A 23,846-nucleotide genomic window follows, 5' to 3' on the forward strand; every position below is an offset into this window, starting at 1 on the left:
CGTTCCGCACCAGAGTAGTATGATAATCCTGTTCTGGAAGTCATGTTACTAGACCATGACGAACGTAAGAACTATGAGGAAGCGATGATGAGCCCAGATTCCGCAAAATGGCTTGAGGCCATGAAATCTGAGATATGATCCATGTATGAGAACAAAGTGTGGACTTTGGTGGACTTGCCTGATGATCGGCAAGCCATTGATAATAAATGGATCTTCAAGAGGAAGACGGACGCTGATAGTAATGTTACTATCTACAAAGCTCGACTTGTCGCAAAAGGTTTTCGACAAGTTCAAGGTGTTGACTGCGATGAGATTTTCTCACTCGTAGCGATGCTCAAGTCTGTCCGTATCATTTTAGCAACTGCCACATTTTATGAAATCTGGCAAATGGATGTCAAAACTGCATTCCTTAATGGATTTCTTGTATATGGTGCAACCAGAAGGTTTTGTCGATCCTAAAGGTACTAACAAAGTGTGCAAACTCCAGCGATCCATCTTTGGAGTGGTGCAAGGATCTCGGAGTTGGAATATATGCTTTGATAAGGTGATCAAAGCATATGGTTTTATACAGACTTATGGTGAAGCCTGTATTTACAAGAAAGTGAGTGGGAGCTCTATAGTATTTCTGATATTATATGTGGATGGCATATTGTTGATTGGAAATGATATAGAATTTCTGGATAGCATAAAAGGGTACTTGAGTAAGAAATTTTCCAATGAGACCTCGGTGAAGTTACTTATATATTGGGCATAAAGATCTATAGGGATAGATCGAGACGCTTAATAAGACTTTCACAAAGCACATACCTTGACAAGATTTTGAAGAAGTTCAAAATGGATCAGTCAAAGAAAGGGTTCTTGCCTATGTTGCAAAGGTATGAAGTTGAGTAAGACTTAAAACCCGACCATGGCAGAAGATAGAGAGAGAATGAATGTCATTCGCTATGCCTCAGGTTCTATAAAGTATGCCATGCTGTATACCAGATCTATTGTGTACCTTACCATGAGTTTGTCAAGGGGGTACAATAGTGATCTAGGAGTAGATCACTGGATAGCGGTCAAAATTATCCTTATGTACCTAAAGAGGACTAAGGAAATGTTTCTGGTTATGGAGGTGACAAAGAGTTTGTCGTAAGGAGTTACGTCGATGCAAGATTTGACAGTAATGCGGATGACTCTAAGTCTCAATCTGGATACATATTGAAAGTGAGAGCAATTAGCTAGAGTAGCTCCATACAGAGCATTGTAGACATAGAAATTTGCAAAATACATACTGATCTGAATATGGCTGACCCGTTGACGAAACTTCTCTCACAAGCAAAACATGATCACACCTTAGTACTCTTTGGGTGTTAATCACATAGCGATGTGAACTAGATTATTGACTCTAGTAAACCCTTTGGGTGTTGGTCACATAGCGATGTGAACTATGGATGTTAATCACATAAAGATGTGAACTATTGGTGTTAAATCACATGGCGACGTGAACTAGATAATTGACTCTAGTGCAAGTGGGAGACTAAAGGAAATATGCCCTAGAGGCAATTAATAAAGTTGTTATTTATATTTCCTTATATCATGATAAATGTTTATTATTCATGCTAGAATTGTATTAAACGGAAACTTAGTACATGTGTGAATACATAGACAAAACAAAGTGTCCCTAGTATGCCTCTACTTGACTAGCTCGTTAATCAAAGATGGTTAAGTTTCCTAACCATAGACATGTGTTGCCATTTGATGAATGGGATCACATCATTAGAGAATGCTGTGATGGACAAGACCCATCCGTTAGCTTAGCATAATGATCGTTAAGTTTTATTGCTATTGCTTTATTCATGACTTATACATATTCCTCTGACTATGAGATTATGCAACTCCCGGATACCGGAGGAACACCTTGTGTGCTATCAAACGTCACAACGTAACTGGGTGATTATAAAGATGCTCTATAGGTGTCTCCGAAGGTGTTTGTTGGGTTGGCATAGATCAAGATTAGGATTTTTCACTCCGAGTATCGGAGAGGTATCCCTGGGCCCTCTCGGTAATGCACATCACTATAAGCCTTGCAAGCAATGTGACTAATGAGTTAGTTGCAGCAGGATGCATTACGGAATGAATAAAGAGACTTGCCGGTAACGAGATTGAACTAGGTATAAGGATACCGACAATCCAATCTCGGGCAAGTAACATACCGATGACAAAGGGAATGACGTATGTTGTCATTGCGGTTTGACCGGTAAAGATCTTCGTAGAATATGTAGTAACCAACATGAGCATCCAGGTTCCGCTATTGGTTATTGATCGGAGATGTGTCTTGGTCATGTCTACATAGTTCTCGAACCCGTAGGGTCCGCACGCTTAACGTTCGATGACGATTTGTATTATGAGTTATGTGTTTTGTTGACCGAAGTTTGTTCGAAGTCCCGGATGAGATCACGGACATGACGAGGAGTCTCGAAATGGTCGAGAGGTAAAGATTGATATATTGGAAGGTAGTATTCAGACACTCGAAGGGTTCCGGAGTGTATCGGGTACATACCGGAGTACCGGAGGGGTTACCGGAACCCCCCGGGGAAAGATATGGGCCATATGGGCCATAGGAGGGAGGTTAACCAGCCCATAAGGGGCTGGTGCGCCCCCCACAAGGGAGGAGGCAGAATTGGATTAGGGAAGGGGGCGCCACCCCCTCTTTCCTTCTCCTACTCCATTTCCTTTCCCCCTTCCCCCCTCCATGAGAAGGAAAAGAAGGAGGGGTCGAATCCTACTAGGACTGGGAGTCCTAGTAGGACTCTCCCCTTATGGCGCCCCCCCTAGGGACGGCCTCCTCCCTCTCCCTCCTTTATATACGTGGGCAGGGCACCCCTTGGAGACACAACAATTGTTCCAAGCCGTGTGCGGCGTCTCTCTCCACAGTTTGCACCTCCGGTCATAGCGTCGTAGTGCTAAGGTGAAGCCCTGCACGGATCACATCACCATCACCATCACCACGCCGTCGTGCTGACGAAACTCTCCCACGACCCTCTGCTGGATCAAGAGTTCTAGAGACGTCATCGAGCTGAACGTGTGCTGAACACGGAGGTGCCGTGCGTTTGGTACTAAGGTCGGTTGGATCGTGAAGACGTTCGACTATGATACCTCTTGAGCATGTGTTCGTTTTCCCTTGAAGAGGAAAGGGTGATGCAGCAAAGTAGCGTAAGTATTTCCATCAGTTTTTGAGACCCAAGGTATCAATCCAGTAGGAGACTACACGCAAATCGCCTAGTACCTGCACAAACAATCAAGAACCTTGCAACCAACGCGATAAAGGGGTTGTCAATCCCTTCACGGCCACTTGCAAAAGTGAGATATGATAAAGATAATAAGAAAAATATTTTTTGTATTTTTGTTGTATAGATTGGAAAGTAAAGATTGCAAAATAAATAGCGATAGAAATAGCAAGTTGACGATAAACTAATATCATGTAAAATAGACCCGGGGGCCATAGGTTTCACTAGTGGCTTATCTCAAGATAGCATATATTACGGTGGGTGAACAAATTATTGTCGAGCAATTGATAGAAAAGCGCATAGTTATGAGAATATCTAGGCATGATCATGAACATAGGCATCGCGTCCGTGTCAAGTAGACCGAAACGATTCTGCATCTACTACTATTACTCCACATATCGACCGCTATCCAGCATGCATCGAGAGTATTAAGTTCGTAAGAACGGAGTAACACATTAGGCAGGATGACATGATGTAGAGGGATAAACTCAAGCAATATGATATAAACTCCATCTTTTTATCCTCGATGGCAACAATACAATACGTGCCTTGCTGCCCCTGCTGTCCCTGGGAAAGGACACCACAAGATTGAACCCAAAGCTAAGCACTTCTCCCATTGCAAGAAAGATCAATCTAGTAGGCCAAACCAAACTGATAATTCGAAGAGACTTGCAAAGATATTAAATCATGCATATAAGAATTCAGAGAAGAATCAAATATTGTTCATAGATAATCTTGATCATAAACCCACAATTCATCGGATCTCGACAAACACACCGCAAAAAGAATTACATTGAATAGATCTCCAAAAAGATCGATGAGAAATTTGTATTGAGATCCAAAGAGAGAGAAGAAGCCATCTAGCTAATAACTATGGACCCGAAGGTCTGTGGTAAACTACTCACACATCATCGGAGAGGCTATGGTGTTGATCTAGAAGCCCTCCGTGATCGAATCCCCCTCCAGCAGATCACCGGAAAACGCCCCAAGATGGGATCTCATGGGTACAGAAGGTTGCGGTGGTGGAAAATAGGTTTCGTAGCTCTCCCCGAAGGTTTCAAGGTATATGAGGATATATAGGCGAAAGAAGTAGGTTGGTGGAGCTGCGAGGGGGCCAGGAGGGTGGGGGGCGCGCCCACCCCCTGGGGCATGCCCTCCTGCCTCGTGGCTTCCTCGCTGCTTCCTTGACATCCACTCCAAGTCTCCTAGATTGCGTTTGTTCCAAAAAAGATCCTCGCGAAGGTTTCATTCCGTTTGATATTCCTTTTCCGCGAAACACTGAAATAGGCAAAAAAAAACAACAATTTGCACTGGCCTTCGGTTTATAGGTTAGTCCCAAAAATAATATAAAAAGGTATATTAAAGCCAATAAAACATCCAAAACAGATAATATAATAGCATGGAACAATAAAAAATTATAGATACGTTGGAGACGTATCAAGCATCCCCAAGCTTAATTCCTGCTCGCCCTCGAGTAGGTAATGATAAAAACAGAATTTTTGATGTGGAATGCTACCCAACATAATTTTCAATGTAATTCTCTTTATTGTGGCATGAATGTTCAGATCCGAAAGATTCAAGACAAAAGTTTAATATTGACATAAAAATAAGAATACTTCAAGCAGACTAACTAAGCAATTATGTCTTCTTAAAATAACATGGCCAAAGAAAGCTTATCCCTACAAAATCGTATAGTTTGGTTGTGCTTCATATTCGTCACACAAAATGCTCTCATCATGCACAACCCCGATGACAAGCCAAGCAATTGTTTCATACTTTAGTATTCTCAAACCTTTGCAACTTTCACGCAATACATGAGTGTGAGCCATTGACATAGCACTATGGGTTGAATAGAATATAATGATGGGGGTTGTGTGGAGAAGACAAAAAAGGAGAAAGTCTCACATTGACGAGGCTAATCAACGGGCTAGGGAGATACCCATCAATTGATGTCAATGCAAGGAGTAGGGATTGCCATGCAACGAATGCACTAGAGCTATAAATGTATGAAAGCTCAACAAAAGAAACTAAGTGGGTGTGCATCCAACTTGCTTGCTCACGAATACCTAGGGCATTTGAGGAAGCCCATCGTTGGAATATACAAGCCAAGTTCTATAATGAAAAATTCCCACTAGTATATGAAAGTGACAAAATAAGAGACTCTCTATCATAAAGATCATGGTGCTACTTTGAAGCACAGGTGTGGAAAACAGGATAGTAGTATTGTCCCTTCTTTTATTTATTTATATTTTTTTGGGCCTTTCTCTTTTTTCATGGGACAATGCTCTATTAATGATGATCATCACACTTCTATTTATTTACAACTCAATGATTACAACTCGATACTAGAACAAAATATGACTCTATATGAGTGCCTCCGGCGGTGTACCGGGATGGGCAATGAATCAAGAGTGACATGTATGAAAAATTATGCATGGTGGCCTTGCCACAAATACGATGTCAGCTACATGATTATGTAAGGCAATATGACAATGATGAAGCGTGTCATAATAAATGGAACGGTGGAAAGTTGCATGGCAATATATCTCGGAATGGCTATGGAAATGCCATAATAGGTAGGTATGGTGGTTATTTTGAGGAAGATATAAGGAGGTTTATGTGTGATAGAGTGTATCATATCACGGGGTTTGGATGCACCAGCAAAGTTTGCACCAACTCTCGAGGTGAGAAAGGGCAATGCACGGTACCGAAGAGGCTAGCAATGATGGAAAGGTGAGAGTGCGTATAATCCTTGGACTCAACAATAGTCATAAAGAACTCACATACTTATTGCAAAAATCTACAAGTCATCAAAAACCAAGCACTATGCGCATGCTCCTAGGGGGATAGATTGGTAGGAAAAGACCATCGCTCGTCCCCGACCGCCACTCCTAAGGATGACAATCAAAGAACACCTCATGTTTCAAATTTGTTACACAACGGTTGCCATACGTGCATGCTATGGGACTTGCAAACTTCAACACAAGTATTTCTCAAATTCACAATTACTCAACTAGCATGACTCTAATATTACTATCTTCATATCTCAAAACAATCATCAAGTATCAAACTTCTCATAGTATTCAATGCACTCTATATGAAAGTTTTTATTATACCCATCTTGGATGCCTATCATATTAGGACTAATTTTATAGCCAAAGAAAATTACCATGCTATTCTAAAGGACTCTCAAAATAATATAAGTGAAGCATGTGAGATCAATAATTTCTATAAAATAAAACCGCCACCGTGCTCTCAAAGGGTATAAGTGAAGCACTTAGAGCAAAATTATCTAGCTCAAAAGATATAAGTGAAGCACATAGAGTATTCTAATAAATTCCGATTCATGTGTGTCTCCCCCAAAAGTTGTGGTAAACTAAAAAGCAAAGACTCAAATCATACAAGACGCTCCAAGCAAAACACATATCATGTGGTGAATAAAAATATAGCCTCAAGTAAAGTTACCGATAGATGAAGACGAAAGAGGGGATGCCTTCCGGGGCATCTCCAAGCTTAGGCTTTTGGTTGTCCTTGAATTTTACCTTGGGGTGCCTTGGGCATCCCCAAGCTTAGGCTCTTGCCACTCCTCATTCCAAAATCCATCAAATCTTTACGCAAAAACTTGAAAACTACACAACACAAAACTCAACAGAAAATCTCATGAGCTCCGTTAGTATAAGAAAACAAACCACAACTTTAAGGTACTGTAATGAACTCATCTTTATTTATATTGGTGTTAAACCTACTGTATTCCAACTTCTCTATGGTTCATACCCCCCGATACTCGCCATAGATTCATTAAAATAAGCAAACAACACACGAAAAATAGAATCTGTCAAAAACAGAACAGTCTGTAGCAATCTGATTTGTTCGCATACTTCTGGAACTCCACAAATTCTTAACAACTAGGACAACCTGGACAATTTATATATTGATCTACTGCAAAAATAATTACCAATTTATCACGTTCTGGTGAATTTTAAAAATTATTTTCGTGAGCGCAAAGTTTCTGTCTTTTTCAGCAAGATCAAACAACTATCACCCAAGAAGATCCTATTGGTTCTACTTGGCACAAACACTAATTAAAACATAAAAACACATATAAACAGAGGCTAGAAGAATTATTTATTACTAAACATAAACAAAAAGCAAGGAACAAAAATAAAATTGGGTTGCCTCCCAACAAGCGCTATCGTTTAACGCCCCTAGCTAGGCATAAAAACAAGAATAGATCTAGGTATTGTCATAATAATGGTAAGGAAAATCGTGAAAACTCATCTCATATTCCCTACGTTCAGAAGCAAGTTTTCTTTGTGTCAAGCAAAAGTAATCAAAAGGGCTAAATTTGATGGGACAAAAGTCCCTAAGATCAAGCTCGGGAGGTATGGGTTCCTCGTTTGGCCCCTTATATTGCACAACTAATTCATCATTATAAGCATTCTTTTGGGAAAAAGTCATGAGTCTTTGTTCAAGAGAAAAACCTAACCCATTGTTCTGAATAGCAAAATCATTAAGTGCAGAGATTCTATCAACTAGAACATCGGTATGAACCTTCTTTCTCAGGTTTTCATTGTAAGCAACATGATCTAAAGATCATAAATGCATTAAGTCTTCTTGATTAAAAAGGATAGCTTCTATGGGAGGACGACCAACGTCCACCCTATAATGCGCAAAAATTTCATTGGCTTCTGTCATTATAAATCTGAACTCATGTGCCAAAAAGATAGTAGCTGCTCGCTGAACAGAAGAATGCTCGATATTGGAAAACTCTAGAAATATCCTTTGTATGCAAGGATGCATATGAATAAATTGTCTTTCAAGTTCAACTACAAGCAAAGATATAGCATCCGCAAGACTACTAGTTCTACGAAGAATAGACCCACCCATAGTGGACAGGGCACTAGCACAAGTAAAGAAATCTTGAATAACTCCTTTTCCAATAATATTACCACTACCAATCCGACACTTTTTAGTGTGTAAAATAGTGGGTTCTTCATGAGGATCATCAAAAGCATCAAAGTTTTCCATGTTATTACCACTATCCTTATCAATGATAACCTCCCTAGTTTCAGACATGATGGCAGCAAATCGCACAAAGAGCGAGCACACAAAACGGTAAGCAAAAAGAGACGAACGAAAAAGGGCGAATAAAACGGCAAAGGTGAAGTGGGGGAGAGGAAAACTAGAGGCAAATGGCAAATAATGTAATGCGAGGGAGAAGAGTTTGTGATGGGTACTTGGTATGTCTTGACTTGTGCGTAGATCTCCCCGGCAATGGCGCCAGAAATCCGCACGTTGGCGGGAGATCAAATCTTGACTTGACTTGGCATAAGCCTCCCCGGCAACGGCGCCAGAAATCCTTCTTGCTACCTCTTGAGCATGCGTTGGTTTTTCCTCGAAGTGGAAAGGGTGATGCAACAAAGTAGCGTAAGTATTTCCCTCAGTTTTTGAGAACCAAGGTATCAATCCAGTAGGAGACTACACGCAAATCGCATAGTACCTGCACAAACAATCAAGAACCTTGAAACCAACGCGATAAAGGGGTTGTCAATCCCTTCACGGCCACTTGCAAAAGTGAGATATGATAAAGATAATAAGATAAATATTTTTGTTACTTTTGTTGTATAGATTGGAAAGTAAAAATTGCAAAATAAATAGCGATAGAAATAGCAAGTTGACGATAAACTAATATGATGTAAAATAGAACCGGGGGCCATAGGTTTCACTAGTGGATTCTCTCAAGATAGCATATATTACGGTGGGTGAACAAATTACTGTCGAGGAATTGATAGAAAAGCGCAAAGTTATGAGAATATCTAGGCATGATCATGAACATAGGCATCAGTCCGTGTCAAGTAGAGTGAAACGATTCTGAATCTACTACTATTACTCCACACATCGACCGCTATCCAGCATGCATCTAGAGTATTAAGTTCATAAGAACGAAGTAACGCATTAGGCAAGATGACATGATGTAGAGGGAGAAACTCAAGCAATATGATATAAACCCAATCTTTTTATCCTCGATGGCAACAATACAATACGTGCCTTGCTGCCCCTGCTGTCACTGGGAAAGGACACCGCAAAATTGAACCCAAAGCTAAGCACTTCTCCCATTGCAAGAAAGATCAATCTAGTAGGCCAAACCAAACTGATAATTCGAAGAGACTTGAAAGATATTAAATCATGCATATAAGAATTCAGAGAAGAATCAAATATTGTTCATAGATAATCTTGATCATCAACCCACAATTCATCGGATCTCGACAAACACACCTCAAAAAGAAATACATCGAATAGATCTCCAAAAAGATCGTTCAGAACTTTGTATTGAGATCCAAAGAGAGAGAAGAACCATCTAGCTAATAACTATGGACCCGAAGGTCTGTGGTAAACTAATCACACATCATTGGAGAGGCTATGGTGTTGATCTAGAAGCCCTCCGTGATCGAATTCCCCTCCGGCAGATCGCCGGAAAAGGCCTCAAGATGGGATCTCACGGGTACAGAAGGTTGCGGCGGTGGAAAATAGGTTTCGTGGTTCTCCACGAAGGTTCCAGGGTATAAGAGTATATATAGGGGAAAGAAGTAGGTCGGTGGAGCTGCGAGGGGCCCACGAGGGTGGGGGCGCGCCCTCTTGCCTCGTGGCTTCCTTGCTGCTTCCTTGACATCCACTCCAAGTCTCCTGGATTGCGTTTGTTCCAAAAAAGATCCTCATGAAGGTTTCATTCCATTTGGATTCCGTTCGGATTCCGTTTGATATTCCTTTTCTGCGAAACACTAAAATAGGCAAAAAAACAGCACTTTGCACTTGGCCTTCGGTCAATAGGTTAGTCCCAAAAATAATATAAAAAGGTATATTAAAGCCCATTAAACGTCCAAAACAGATAATATAATAGCATGGAACAATCAAAAATTATAGATTCGTTGGAGACGTATCAGACTACATTAACCGCATTAACCTATCGCTTCCGCTTTCGGTCTACGAGGGTACGTGGACACACTCTCCCCCTCTCGTTGTTATTCTTCTCCTAGATAGATCTTGTATGAGCGTAGGATTTTTTTTGAAATTACATGCTACATTCCCCAACATAATCGACACTACTAGCTACCCATAGGTACCCATCTGAGGTTTTAGGACAAAGATTGAATACAAGAGATGAACTAGGGTTTGAGATGTGATGGTGCTGGTGAAGATGTTGATAAATATTGGTCCTCCCATGATGAGAGGATCGTTGGTGATGTCGATGGCTTCAATTTCCCCCTCCTGGAGGGAAGTTTCCCTGGCAGAGTCGCTCAATCGGAGAGCAAAAGTGCTCCTGCCTAGGTTCCGCCTCGAGATGGCGACGCTTCGTGCTGTAACCCTTCTTATGATTTTTTCCAGGGAAAATGGCATCATATAGGAGAAGATGGGCCCCGGAGGCCTGCCTGGGCGTCCACAAGCTCGGGAGGGGGGCAAGCTTGTGGCTTCTTGGTGGGTCCCCTCTTGGTATTTCTTTCGACAGTATTTTTTAATATATTTCAAAACAATTCTCTGTAAATTTTCAGGTCATTTGGAGTTGTGCAAAATAGCTATCTCTATTGTAGCCTTTTCCGGTCCAGAATTCCAACTGCCGGTAATCTCCCTCTTCATGTGAAATTGCAAAATAAGAGAGGAAAGGCATAAGAATTGCATCATAAAGTGAAATAAATAAAAATAGTAAAACATGATGCAAAATGGACGTATTAGGGAACCGGTCCACCATAGACCGGGGCAGAGGCAACCGCGGCATCGGTGCCCGACCCGTTCTTTCCTTGAGGAGTAGAAGTTTTAGTGCTATTAGCCACCTCCTTAGCGGAGTTGGCATCTGTATCCAAGGAAGTGAGATTTACCACTTACAAGGGATCGTTGGGAGGTTTGATGCCCACAGGGAATTTGCTTAGCATATCCTTTACCTCGTCCACCATGAATGATTTGAGTAAGGCCATAGCCTCATTAAAATTACCACGGGTGACCATAGTCTCGGATGCGGCCGCGGAGTTCTCTCCTTCCCTATCCACTTCGTCAACCATACTCTTTAGGCGGTTAAGCCCTTGAAAGAGACGAGGCTCTAATACCAATTAGATGGATCAATATGGTTGACTAGAGGGGGTGGGTGGGTGCATAGGCAACTACCAATTTTTAGCTCTTTTAATCAAATTAGGCTTGACAATAAAATAGACTATCTAGATATGCAGCTAGGTGGACAACCTATATGACAAGCACAACAACAAGCTCTCAAGCAACCACAACATACAAAAACAATACAAGCTTGCACAAAGTAAAGGTAAGAAGTAACAACAAGTGGAGACAATGAAGACGAGGATGTGTTATCGAAGTTCCCTCCTTTTGGGGGAGGTACATCTCCGTTGGAATGACCTAGAGGCACAATGCTCCCCAAGAAGCCACTAGGTCCACCGTATTCTCCGCACGCCTTCGCACAATGCATGATGCCGTGAATCCACTAGCGGTGCCCTTGAAGGCGACAACTGAACCTTTACAAATAAGGTTGGGGCTCTCTCCACAACTTAATTGAAGGCTCCCAACACCACCACAAAGTTTCACTATAATGGAATGTGGCTCAGAGGTAACCTTTTCCGTCTTGGGTGCCCAAAAAACCCAGGAGTAACAAGATCCGCAAGGGGTTAGTGGGGGAATCAAATATCTCTTTGTGGAAGTGTAGATCGGGGCCCTCTCATCCAAATCCTAGAAGATCAACAAGTTTTGATGGCTAAGGAGAGATATCCAGGGAAAATGAGCTTTAGGGCAACAATGGAGCTTGGGGAAAAAGAGTTAGGTCTTCTTGAGGAAGAAGAACTCCTTTATATACGGGGACAAAAATCCAACCGTTATTTGCCCAGCCCACAGTAAAGCGGTACTACCGCTCCTAGGAGCGATACTACCGTTTAAGGCGGCAGTACTAGTCGGGAGCCAGCGAGTACAGTGTACCAGAGTGGTAGTACCACCGGAGCGTTACTACCGTCCATTTGAGCGGCACTACCACTTAGGGTTGTATGACCCAATGGAACCGCGATACTTGAAGAGGCGTCAGAGCGACAGTACTGCATGAAGCGACAATACCAGTGAACTACCGCTCTAGTACTATGAATGCTGCGAAGGGAAACAGAAGCACCAAAATAAGTGGTGGTGGCCATGGCAGTCGAATGCGGAAGTACTGCAATAATCATTACTACCGCTCTACTACAGTTAATTGTGGGAAGGCCTATAGAAGGCCCAAAGCAAGCGGCAGTTAGTACGGTACTGGCCCGGTACTACCGTGGACCAGCGCGATACTACCATGGACCAGCGCGACACTACCACTTGAGTGCTTCAAATTGCCCAAGTAAAACGATGGAATCCTCCATGTTGCCTGAATATTTAGTGGGTGCATATGTGTATGTGTTGATTTCACCCTAATATTTTCAAAGTGGATTCCTTCTTAATAGTACAGTTTTCCTCCAACTCAAAACCACCAAAAAAGAAACACCAGAAAACTGTCTTCACTCTCTATCACCGAGGGGAAGACAATCGTCTTGTGTCATATATAAGAATATCTGAAATGCTGAATGCACACGGTTAGTTCGCAAATGGCACTATCATAAATCGCCAAAACTATTAGAGAGAAATATGCCCTAACAAACAGGCAACTCACGAAGCCCACCTCACATTGGGACGACTAGGTCAAAATCAACGTGAGAAACTCAATCGATAGCCTGAATCGCTCCCAGGAGTTTTAGGGCTAGGAAGCTTAGTGATTGAGAAGATGTGTGCTTTCAACTACACAAACACGTGCTCACTTATGGTCCAAAAAAAGGGCAAACCCCAAAAAATACTAAAACAAAACAAAACCCAGATAAATCTGGAAAATTGGAAAACCCCTGAGAAACACAAAAAGAAACAAAGCAATGCGACATACATGTGTTCCATGCCTAGCACGTCTGTAACGACACATTTTTTAATAGAAAAACCAGGCAACCATGAAAAAACACGGGGTGAAGGAACTAATCACGAGCTGCACAACACCAAACTCTGGTCGTTGTTCGCTTCATGCAGGCAGCGCCACGTCTCTGTAGGGGCATCCCCCCATTAGTTGCTCCCCGGGAATAGGCGTAGAGATCCTAGAACCTCCATGATTTAAAGTCTACATCAACATGGAGTAGCATAGCACCAACAGTCTGTATCACCGGGAAAATGTTCCTCAAACCTCCTTGTGCCTGCAATATCCTAATCCTACCACTTATTTATGCAAGTTTCAAGTCGGTCTCTTCACTCCTGTAGGTTTGCATGTGTAGAAAGTCTTAGACAACCGGTTTGCCAATAACTCAAAATTGAGAAGAAAAAATCTCCTACGTTTTGCTTGTAGTCTATTCACCCTCCTCTAGACATACTAAATGAAATCGACGTTTGGCGTCGGTGCACACTCATAGGCCGCTCACCCTGAAACCTTCTGAACTTGGAGCAACCAGACGTAACCGATTCCATTTGGGAAGAGATTCATGGCATTATGATGCATGTATGCCCACAGAGAGAGGCTTTTTTTTGGAACGAAGACGCACGAAGCGTCCGGCTTTAAATTAATAAAGCCACATGGCAGCATCCACATAGGGTTTAAGCTTACAAACCAAACCGACCTCAGTTCAGCGGGCTCAACGTCCCGACAAAGATAAAGCTAGAAGTTCAAACAAGCAAAGATAGATCATAACATAGTTCGCGACACAACTAAACTAAACGCAAAACGCTCAAGCGTGCTGTTCTTGCAGTCTTGCTCTTGTCAGGCACAGCTTGATCTGCTCCATAGTCTCGAACATGCGCTCCTCGTCACGCTGCTTCCCTAATGGCGCCCAAGCCTGACGCCTCCAGATTCTTGTCGGCGAGCCGAAGCTTGGCGCTCTCCAGCAAAGTCAGCTCCCCAAGCTTGGCCTTGGCACGAACGCTGGGAGCCCGCTGCACCACTGATGTCTACTACGCAACCTTCTTCTTGTAGACGTTGTTGGGCCTCCAAGTGTAGAGGTTTGTATGACAGTAGCAAATTTCCCTCAAGTGGATGACCTAAGGTTTATCAATCCGTGGGAGGCGTAGGATGAAGATGGTCTCTCTCAAACAACCCTGCAACCAAATAACAAAGAGTCTCTTGTGTCCCCAACACACCCAATACATTGGTAAATTGTATAGGTGCACTAGTTCGGCGAAGAGATGGTGATACAAGTGCAATATGGATGGTAGATATAGGTTTTTGTAATCTGAAAATATAAAAACAGCAAGGTAACTAATGATAAAAGTGAGCGTAAACGGTATTGCAATGCTAGGAAACAAGGCCTAGGGTTCATACTTTCACTAGTGCAAGTTCTCTCAACAATAATAACATAATTAGATCATATAATAATCCCTCAACATGCAACAAAGAGTTACTCCAAAGTCACTAATAGCGGAGAACAAACGAAGAGATTATTGTAGGGTACGAAACCACCTCAAAGTTATCCTTTCTGATCGATCTATTCAAGAGTCCGTAGTAAAATAACACGAAGCTATTCTATCCGTTCGATCTATCATAGAGTTCGTACTAGAATAACACCTTAAGACACAAATCAACCAAAACCCTAATGTCACCTAGAGTATCCGTGGGTATGATTATATGATATGCATCACACAATCTCAGATTCATCTATTCAACCAACACATAGAACTTCAAAGAGTGCCCCAAAGTTTCTACTAGAGAGTCAAGACGAAAACGTGTGCCAACCCCTATGCATAAGTTCACAATGTTACGGAACCCGCAAGTTGATCACCAAAACATACATCAAGTGAATCAATAGAATACCCCATTCTCACCATGGGTATCCCACGGAAGACATACATCAAGTGTTCTCAAATCCTTAAAGACTCAATCCGGTAAGATAACACTACTAGGGAAAACCCTAGTAGTAGCGCGGGTTTAATGCCCACTAGTAGCGCGGGCAGCCGCGCTACCAATAAGGCGCTACAGCTATTACTTAGCAGTAGCGCGTGCGACAAGCGCTACTGCTAAGACACATAGCGGCAGCGCTTGTTCTATCCCGCGTTGCTGCTAATCTAGCTAGTTGTAGCGTGTTTACTATCCATCGCTACTAGTACTCTTTTTTTCATTTTTAGTGTATTTATACGCCGTTATACAAATTTTGGTACAATACCAATTATGAGGTTTATATCATTATGTCCATAACAGTGTGTCAAATGAAGGTGGATTAGGTTCAAGTGGAGGCAATATGTGGTGCATGTCAAAAGTATACTACTAATCCAAACTTGATCTAGTTTGGACTAGTAGTACTTTCGATGTGCACCACATGTTGCCTCCACTTGAATCTAATCCGCCAGCACAAGCTATTTAATCATCATCATAGTCATTACCACCAACGGTATTTATTTAATCACCATAGTCATAGTGTAGCACATCATCATCTTCAAACTCATTCTAGCTAGCTAATCACCACCAACACTAGATGCGGTAGCTATCTAATCACCACCAACACTAGCTAATAATAATCATCATAGTCATTACCACCAACACTAGCTATTTAATCATCATAGTCATAGTGTAGCACATCATCATCTTCAAACTCATTTCTAGCTAGCTAATCACTCCTGCTGCTCTCTCTCAGGTAAAATAACATAAAACATGTGTAGCTCTCCTCCTTCATCAAGTTGGAGCATGCAGATGAACCTGTCTCCTAATCGTGGGCTGCGCTTCTGATTGCTGCCCCCTAGTACTTCTCTGCGCTCCTCCATCACAAATTTGGTCCAGTCTTTCACTATTAAGACTTCCTCGCTCTTAGAAATCCTGAATGCACTAAAGTGCATTGTAGGATATCTTGGCCGTAAGCTAACAATACTCATGGTACCATTAGTCTCGATCCCATGAGGCACAACATTCATCGGGAGTCCCTGTTGAAGAACATCGTATAGTAACATACTTAGCAATGAAGTTTAGCTTAAAAAATAATGTATGCAAAAGATGCACTGAGGACAAATAGTAAAAATCTTACCATCTTTCCTAAATAGATGTGACCGTAGTTCATTACGAACACTATTGGTCGCACGTTTTCAGTACTAACATTTCTAAGTGCAGGAAGAAAATTTGTCTTGACAGTATCAAGATCCTCAAGCCATGAAACATAATGACTTAGCTCCTCGCAGTTTAGTTCAGCCCCGGGACAGTAGTAGGTCCTGTCTACCAAGCGCTGGACATGTTTGCTTGAACCGAAATAAGCTGACAATAGAAATTAGTTGTCAACTATTTTTAATAAACAATATCAAAGACATAAATATGGTTGAGAAACTCACATAATGGTATAACTGGAGGCGTCTGCACATCGACCCAGATGTCGGTATTACCTTCAATATCATCTTCCGGACAAATATCAAAGGTGATAACCATATCAGGCTCAAATGCATAAGTCTTGCATAGTGCTCGCCAAGTTTTGCATCCAAAATAGGTGTAGTCGTCTGCGTTGTATAATTTTGCATGGAAAATATAACCATGCTCGGTCTTCAAGTAAACTTTCTTTACCTCCATAGTACGGCTGAAACCTATCTTATCCAAGATAAAAACTCTTGCATGGCAGGGGATACGCTAGTAGCATAGTAAAAAAATTAAATTATAAGTTGAAGCAAATGAAGCAGATGTCATCCTTAATTACGATAAAAGACTTGTCGTTGTGACTTACTGTATCCACTTCTAAGTTCACGTCCAACTTGATGCTGAAGTGCCTATCATCATCTAGGAAGATTCCGTCGCACAGGCCGCGCTTGTCTTCGCAGTATTTGCAAATACCGAAATCCTTTTCGTTGTCAGACATTTCCTATGTTCATAGTTGAAACATTAATTGAAAATCGATCGAGACAACTCCAGGATACTCAAAAAATCTTATAGGACTCATATTGACATGAGCATTCAATAAGCAAAACCAAATCGTAAAATAAATAAGTATTCAAATTAGCATGCATTCAATAAGCAAAAGTAAATCATCTCATGCGTCCGTACATCGTCGAATATTATCACTAATACATCCCGAATAGTATCATACATATAACATCACTAATACAACTAAAACCCTAGCGCACGACGGGTATCGGCGCGGGCGGTGGACACCCAAAGAGAAGGAACCATCACAGGATCATAGCTCCAGTGAGATCCCTGGAGAACCTGCCAGGTATTGGAGAACCTGTGCTCCAACGCAAACAAGTAGCGACGGACGTGCGCGTCCTCCTCACTGACACGGTGACGCACCACCTCCGCGGGTCCTCGAGCCTCTGGACCGTCACTGGCCCACGCGACCGCCACCAAAGAAGGTTCGGGTCAACGACAGGCTGGCTCCTCACCAACCTGCGCCCCCCGGTAGGTAGCGTCTCCCAGTACCACCCCGGCGGAGCCCAGTCGCGGACATGGCCCATCTGGTGACGCAGGTGTCCTCCGCCGACTCGACAACGAGGATGCGGGATAGGCATCGTCGACGTCGATGCGCGAAAAATTGCTTTAACTAAAAAAATAACAACAAATGTGACATGTTCAACTAGTTCTATTAATTCAACTAGTTCTTACGATTAAATCTAGTCAATTAATTCTATACCTAATAAAATGAATAATGACATAAAAAAGGCCTATGCTTTGCAGGAACGTTGACTCCTTCCCGGTGTGTCAAATCCTGGGCACTCGATATGTGCTAGTTTGTAGCACAAGTCATGCTGAAATTCACGGAAAATTTCGGCATGACTTTTGCTAAAAAGTGGACAAATCGAGAACTTGAAATTTGCCGGAACGGAAATGAATCAACATTCTGGCAAAACATAGGCCACTCGGCTTCATTTCCTGGAAACAACAAAGCCACTTGGGCACAATCGAACCACTTCAATAATGGAATATGCAAATGAACATCAATGACATATATCATATAACAACAATATGCAAATGAAATTACTGTTTAGGCATTTTCATAAAAAAATTCCCTAGCTAATTTCCTAAAAAATTGCTAATCATTTTTCCTAAATGCTAAAAAATGCCTACTGCCCTAAACAAATCTAGGGTTCATATGAACACCTAGGGTTCATATGAACACCTAGGGTTCATATGAACATCAACACAACATCAACACATATATAAATTGCCCTAGCAGAGAGAGAGAGGAGGGTAGGGGAGAGGAGAGGCAGAGCCTTACGGTGACTGCGGCGAGGGAGGGGCAGGCGGCGTCGAGGTCGGGATCGGGGCTCGGGCGCGCGGTGGAGGGTGGCATCGAGGTCGGGGTCGGGGGCGGCGTCGAATCCGGGGTCGAGGGTGGCGTTGAGGCGGGAGAGCGTGCGGCGGCCGACGGGCGACGGCGGCGGCGACAGCGGAGGATTTGCGATTTGGGGGAAGTGGCCGTTGGGGAAAACGAATCGAGCGGTTTAGTCAGAAGTAGCAGTAGCGCGTTTCGGGAAGTGCGCTACTGCTAACATAGCTATAGCGTGTTCCTGGATAGCGCTACTGCTATACCATTCTCTTTTTTCCACTTTTTCATTTATTTTTCTTTACAATTTATTTTTTTCCTTTCACCTTTTTGTATTTCTTTCATTTTCATGTACTTTTCTATTTGCTTTCCATTTAATTTTATTTTATTTAATAACTTCAAAGGGAAAACTCAATCCATTACAAGAGAGTAGAGGTGGAGAAACATCATAAGATCCAACTGTAATAGCAAAGCTCGCATTACATCAAGATCGTACCATCTCAAGAACACAAGAGAGAGAGAGAGAGAGATCAAACACATAGCTACTGGTACATACCCTCAGCCCCGAGGGTGAACTACTCCCCCTTGTCATGGAGAGCGCCGGGATGATGAAGATGGCCACCAGTGATGGATCCCCCCTCTGGCAGGGTGCCGGAACAGGGTCCCGATTGGTTTTTGGTGGCTACAGAGGCTTGCGGCGGCGCAACTCCCGATCTATTCTGTTCTCCGATGTTTTTAGGGTATATGGACATATATAGGCGAAAGAAGTCGGTCAGGGGAGCCACGAGGGGCCCACGAGGGTGGGGGCGCCCAGGGGGTAGGGCACGCCTCCCTGCCTCGTGGCTTCCTCGAAGCTTCCCTGACGTCTACTCCAAGTCTCCTGGATTGCTTCCGTTCCAAAAATAACTCTCCCGAAGGTTTCATTTCGTTTGGACTCCGTTTGATATTCCTTTTCTGCGAAACACTGAAATAGGCAAGAAAACAACATTTTGGGCTGGGCCTCCGGTTAATAGGGTAGTCCCAAAAATAATATAAAAGTGTATAATAAAGCCCATAAAACATCCTTAATGGATAGTATAATAGCATGAATACTTCATTAATTATAGATACGTTGGAGACTTATCAGCATCCCCAAGCTTAATTTCTGCTCGTCCTCGAGTAGGTAAATGATAAAAGAAATAATTTATGAAGTGTGAATGGTAGCAGGTGCACAAGTTTGATCAATGATAATTTCAATCACCTTTTCTAGCATCATTATATGTCATAATAGTAGCTCAACTCATAAAACTTTTCATGATCGAGTAAAAAAATGTTCACATGTTAAAGTATAGATCATAAACTTTCTTGAAAACTAACAAACGGTGTTATTAGTCATCAAACAATTACAATTCATCTTATTTTCAGGAAGAGACTATGTCAGAGCTTTGATTCAGCAAACTTCACATACTCAACTATAATTTAGTCTTTCACAATTGCTAACACTCACGCGATATTTATGGGTTCAAAGTTTTAATCAGCCACAGAGAAAGATATGGGCTTATAGATTCGCCTCCCAACCTTTTACCTCAAGGGTAATGTCAACAATAATAGTTCATGATGCCTTACATCCAATTGGATATATATATATATATATATATATATATATATATATATATATATATTGATCTTTCCAACACAATGTGCTTGCCAAAGGATAAAATGTAAAAAGGAAAGGTGAAGATCACCATGACTCTTGCATAAGGTATAAGACAAGAATAAAAGATAGGCCCTTCGCAGAGGGAAGCAGAGGTTGTCATGCGCTTTTATAGTTGGATGCACAAAATCTTAATGCGAAAGAACGTCACTTTATATTGGCACTTGTGATAGGGACCTTTATTATGCAGTCCGTCGCTTTCATTGCTTCCACATCACAAGATCGTATAAAGCTTATTTTCTCCACACTAATAGATCATACATATTTAGAGAGCAATTTTTATTGCATGCACCGATGACAACTTACTTGAAGGATCTTACTCAATCCATAGGTAGGTATGGTGGACTCTCATGGCAATACTGGTTTAGGGGATGTTTGGAAGCACAAGTAGTATCTCTACTTGGTGCAAAGAATTTGGCTAGCATGAGGGGAAAGGCAAGCTCAGCATGTTGAATGATCCATGACAATATACTTTATTTTGGATATAAGAAAACATAACCCATTATGTTGTCTTCCTTGTCCAACATCAACCTTTTAGCATGTCATATTTTAATGAATGCTCACAATCATAAAAGGTGTCCAAGATAGTATATTTATATGTGAAATCTCTCTTCCCTCAATATTCTTTCATGAATTGTTCAAGTGACCAATACAATGTCTGCTAACCTTCAATAAATTTACCACCTCTACTTCTCATATGTGAAGTCATTACTCCCCATGGGATAAGCATATGAAACATATATAATTTCAGATTTATGATATTCGCTCATTCAACTATTTCCTCATAGGATATAAGGGAAGCACACGAGTAAATGACAAACTACTCCAAAAAGATATAAGTGAAGATCAATGAGTAGTTAAATAATTATTTAGCTATGTGAAGACTCACCCATTTAATAATTTCAGATCTTAATACTTTATTCAAACAGCAAGCAAAACAAAATAAAATGACACTCCAAGCAAACCACATATCATGTGGTGAATAAAAATATAGCTCCAAGTAAAGTTACCGATGAACGAAGACGAAAGAGGGGATGCGTTCCGGGGCATCCCCAAGCTTAGGCTTTTGGTTGTCCTTAAATATTGCCTTGGTGTGCCTTGGGAATCCCCAGGCTTAGGCTCTTGCCACTCCTTATTCCATAGTCCATCAGATCCTTTACCCAAAACTTGAAAACTTCACAACACAAAACTCAACAGAAAACTCGTATGCTCCGTTAGTATAAGAAAATAAAACCACCACTTAGGTACTGTTGTGAAATCATTCCGAATTCGTATTGGTGTAATATCTACTGTATTCCAACTTCTCTATGGTTCATACCCTCCGATACTACTCATAGATTCATCAAAATAAGCAAACAACACATAGAAAACAGAATCTGTCAAAAACAGAACAGTCTGTAGTAATCTGTATCAAACGCATACTTCTGGAACTTCAAAAATTCTGAAATAAATTGGTGGACCTGAGGAATTTGTCTATTAATCATCTGAAAAACGAATCAACCTAAAAACACTCTCCAGTAAAAAATGGCAGCTAATCTCGTGAGCGCTAAAGTTTCTGTTTTTTACAGCATGATCTTAAAGACTTCACCCAAGTCTTCCCAACGGTTATACTTGGCACAAACACTAATTAGAAAATAAAACCGCATCTAACCAGAGGCTAGATAGATTATTTATTGCTATACAGGAGCAAAAAGCAAGGAACAAAAATAAAATTGGGTTGCCTCCCAACAAGCGCTAACGTTTAACGCCCCTAGCTAGGCATGATGATTTCAATTATGCTCACATAAAAGATAAGAATTGAAACATAAAGAGAGCATCATGAAGGATATGACTAGCACATTTAAGTCTAACCCACTTCCTATGCATCGGGATTTTGTGAGCAAACAACTTATGGGAATAATAATCAACTAGCATAGGAAGGCAAAACAAGCATAGCTTCAAAATTTTAAGCACATAGAGAGGAAACTTGGTATTATTGCAATTCCTCCAAGAAAATGTTCCTCCTTCATAATAATTTTCAGTAGCTTCATGAATGAATTCAACAATATAACTATCACATGAAGCATTCTTTTCATGATCTACAAGCATAGAAATTTTATTACTCTCCACATAAGCAAAATTCTTCTCATTCAGAATAGTGGGAGTATCATAAGAGACTCGAATACTATAAATTGTTTCCACATTAAAAGAGCAATGTTCAGAAAAAGGGTAATCATAATCATGACAAGTTTTATAAACATAATCATCACTACTATTTATAGCATAGGTATCATCACAATAATCATCATAAGTAGCAACTTTATTCTCATCATAATCAATTGAAACCTCTTCCAAGATAGTGGAATCATTACTAAATAAAGTCACGACCTCTCCAAATCCACTTTCATAATTATCATAATAAGATTTAACATCCTCCAAAATAGTGGGATCGTTACTTCCTAAAGTTGACACTCTTCCAAACCCACTTTCATCAATATAACCATCATAAATAGGAGGCATGCTATCATCATAATAAATTTGCTCATCAAAACTTGGGAGGCTAAAAATGTCATCTTCATTAAACATAGCATCCCCAAGCTTGGGACAAACATTAATCGCAGCAAATATATTCTCAAACATGTCATTCTCATCAAACATAGCATCCCCAAGCTTGGGCCTTTTCATATCATGTCGGGGTACAAAAGTAGGGGCACTCCTTTTGACCCCTTTACTTGTGCACGGGCAGTTAGAGCCGCACGCCACGGCCGCACGCAGCAGGGCAAGGGGGGGAATCCGGAGAAAAGGCGAAGCCCAAGACAAACAAGGCAACCCCAAGACCAAGAACTCGAAGAGCAGAGGGGCGAAGCAGGTTCCCCCGGCAAGATCCTTGCCGGGACAGCCTCAGCAGTCTTGGCAAGAGCCTAGCCGGGGCAGCTCGCCCAATACCAACAGAGCGGGCCACCCTTGATCCCACGGGTTCCAAACGCCGCCAACGACTACGTTGGAACCAAGGCTCGGGAGGCACCTCTGTGGTGGCATGCAGATCTTTGTCAAGATCATAAATATGTGAGATCAGATGAAGACCAGAAGACGGCGACCCTCAGCGGGATCCCAGCCGAGGGAATCCCCAAGACCCCGGCAAGCGCCTTGCCGGGGACAACTGCAACACCACGGCAAGACCCTTGCCGGGCCCCCGGCAAGGCCCTTGTCGAGGACACCAGCGGGGCCCCAGCCAGGCCCGCGTCGAGCAAGAATCCGCCGCCGTCCGCATGCAGCTGCCAGCCCAACCAGCTGGTCAGGCACCTGCGTGGCAACATGCGGCTCCCAGGCCAACTCAGCAGGCTCCGACGTGGTGGCATGCAGATCTTCGTGAAGACCCTACCACCGCGCCACCTCAGCTGCCTGGCTGCCTACATGGCGCCGCATGCATCGCTGGCCTGGACGCGTGTCAAGCAAGGCGAGGCGGCGACGGACGGGACGGGCCTCGTTCCCGCCCCCGATAAAGCTAAGGGACACCTAAGCGATGCATTAAATGCGTCGTGTCCTGTAATACGGGCGATAAGCTCGCAGCACTGTAGACCTTTCCACCTCATGTGTGCCACTGTGGCAGCCCCTTTCGACAATAAAAGGAGGCCCATGGCATATTGGAGA

This window comes from Triticum aestivum, chromosome 5D (genome assembly GCF_018294505.1).
Source record: "Triticum aestivum cultivar Chinese Spring chromosome 5D, IWGSC CS RefSeq v2.1, whole genome shotgun sequence".
In the NCBI taxonomy this organism is placed as follows: domain Eukaryota; kingdom Viridiplantae; phylum Streptophyta; class Magnoliopsida; order Poales; family Poaceae; genus Triticum; species Triticum aestivum.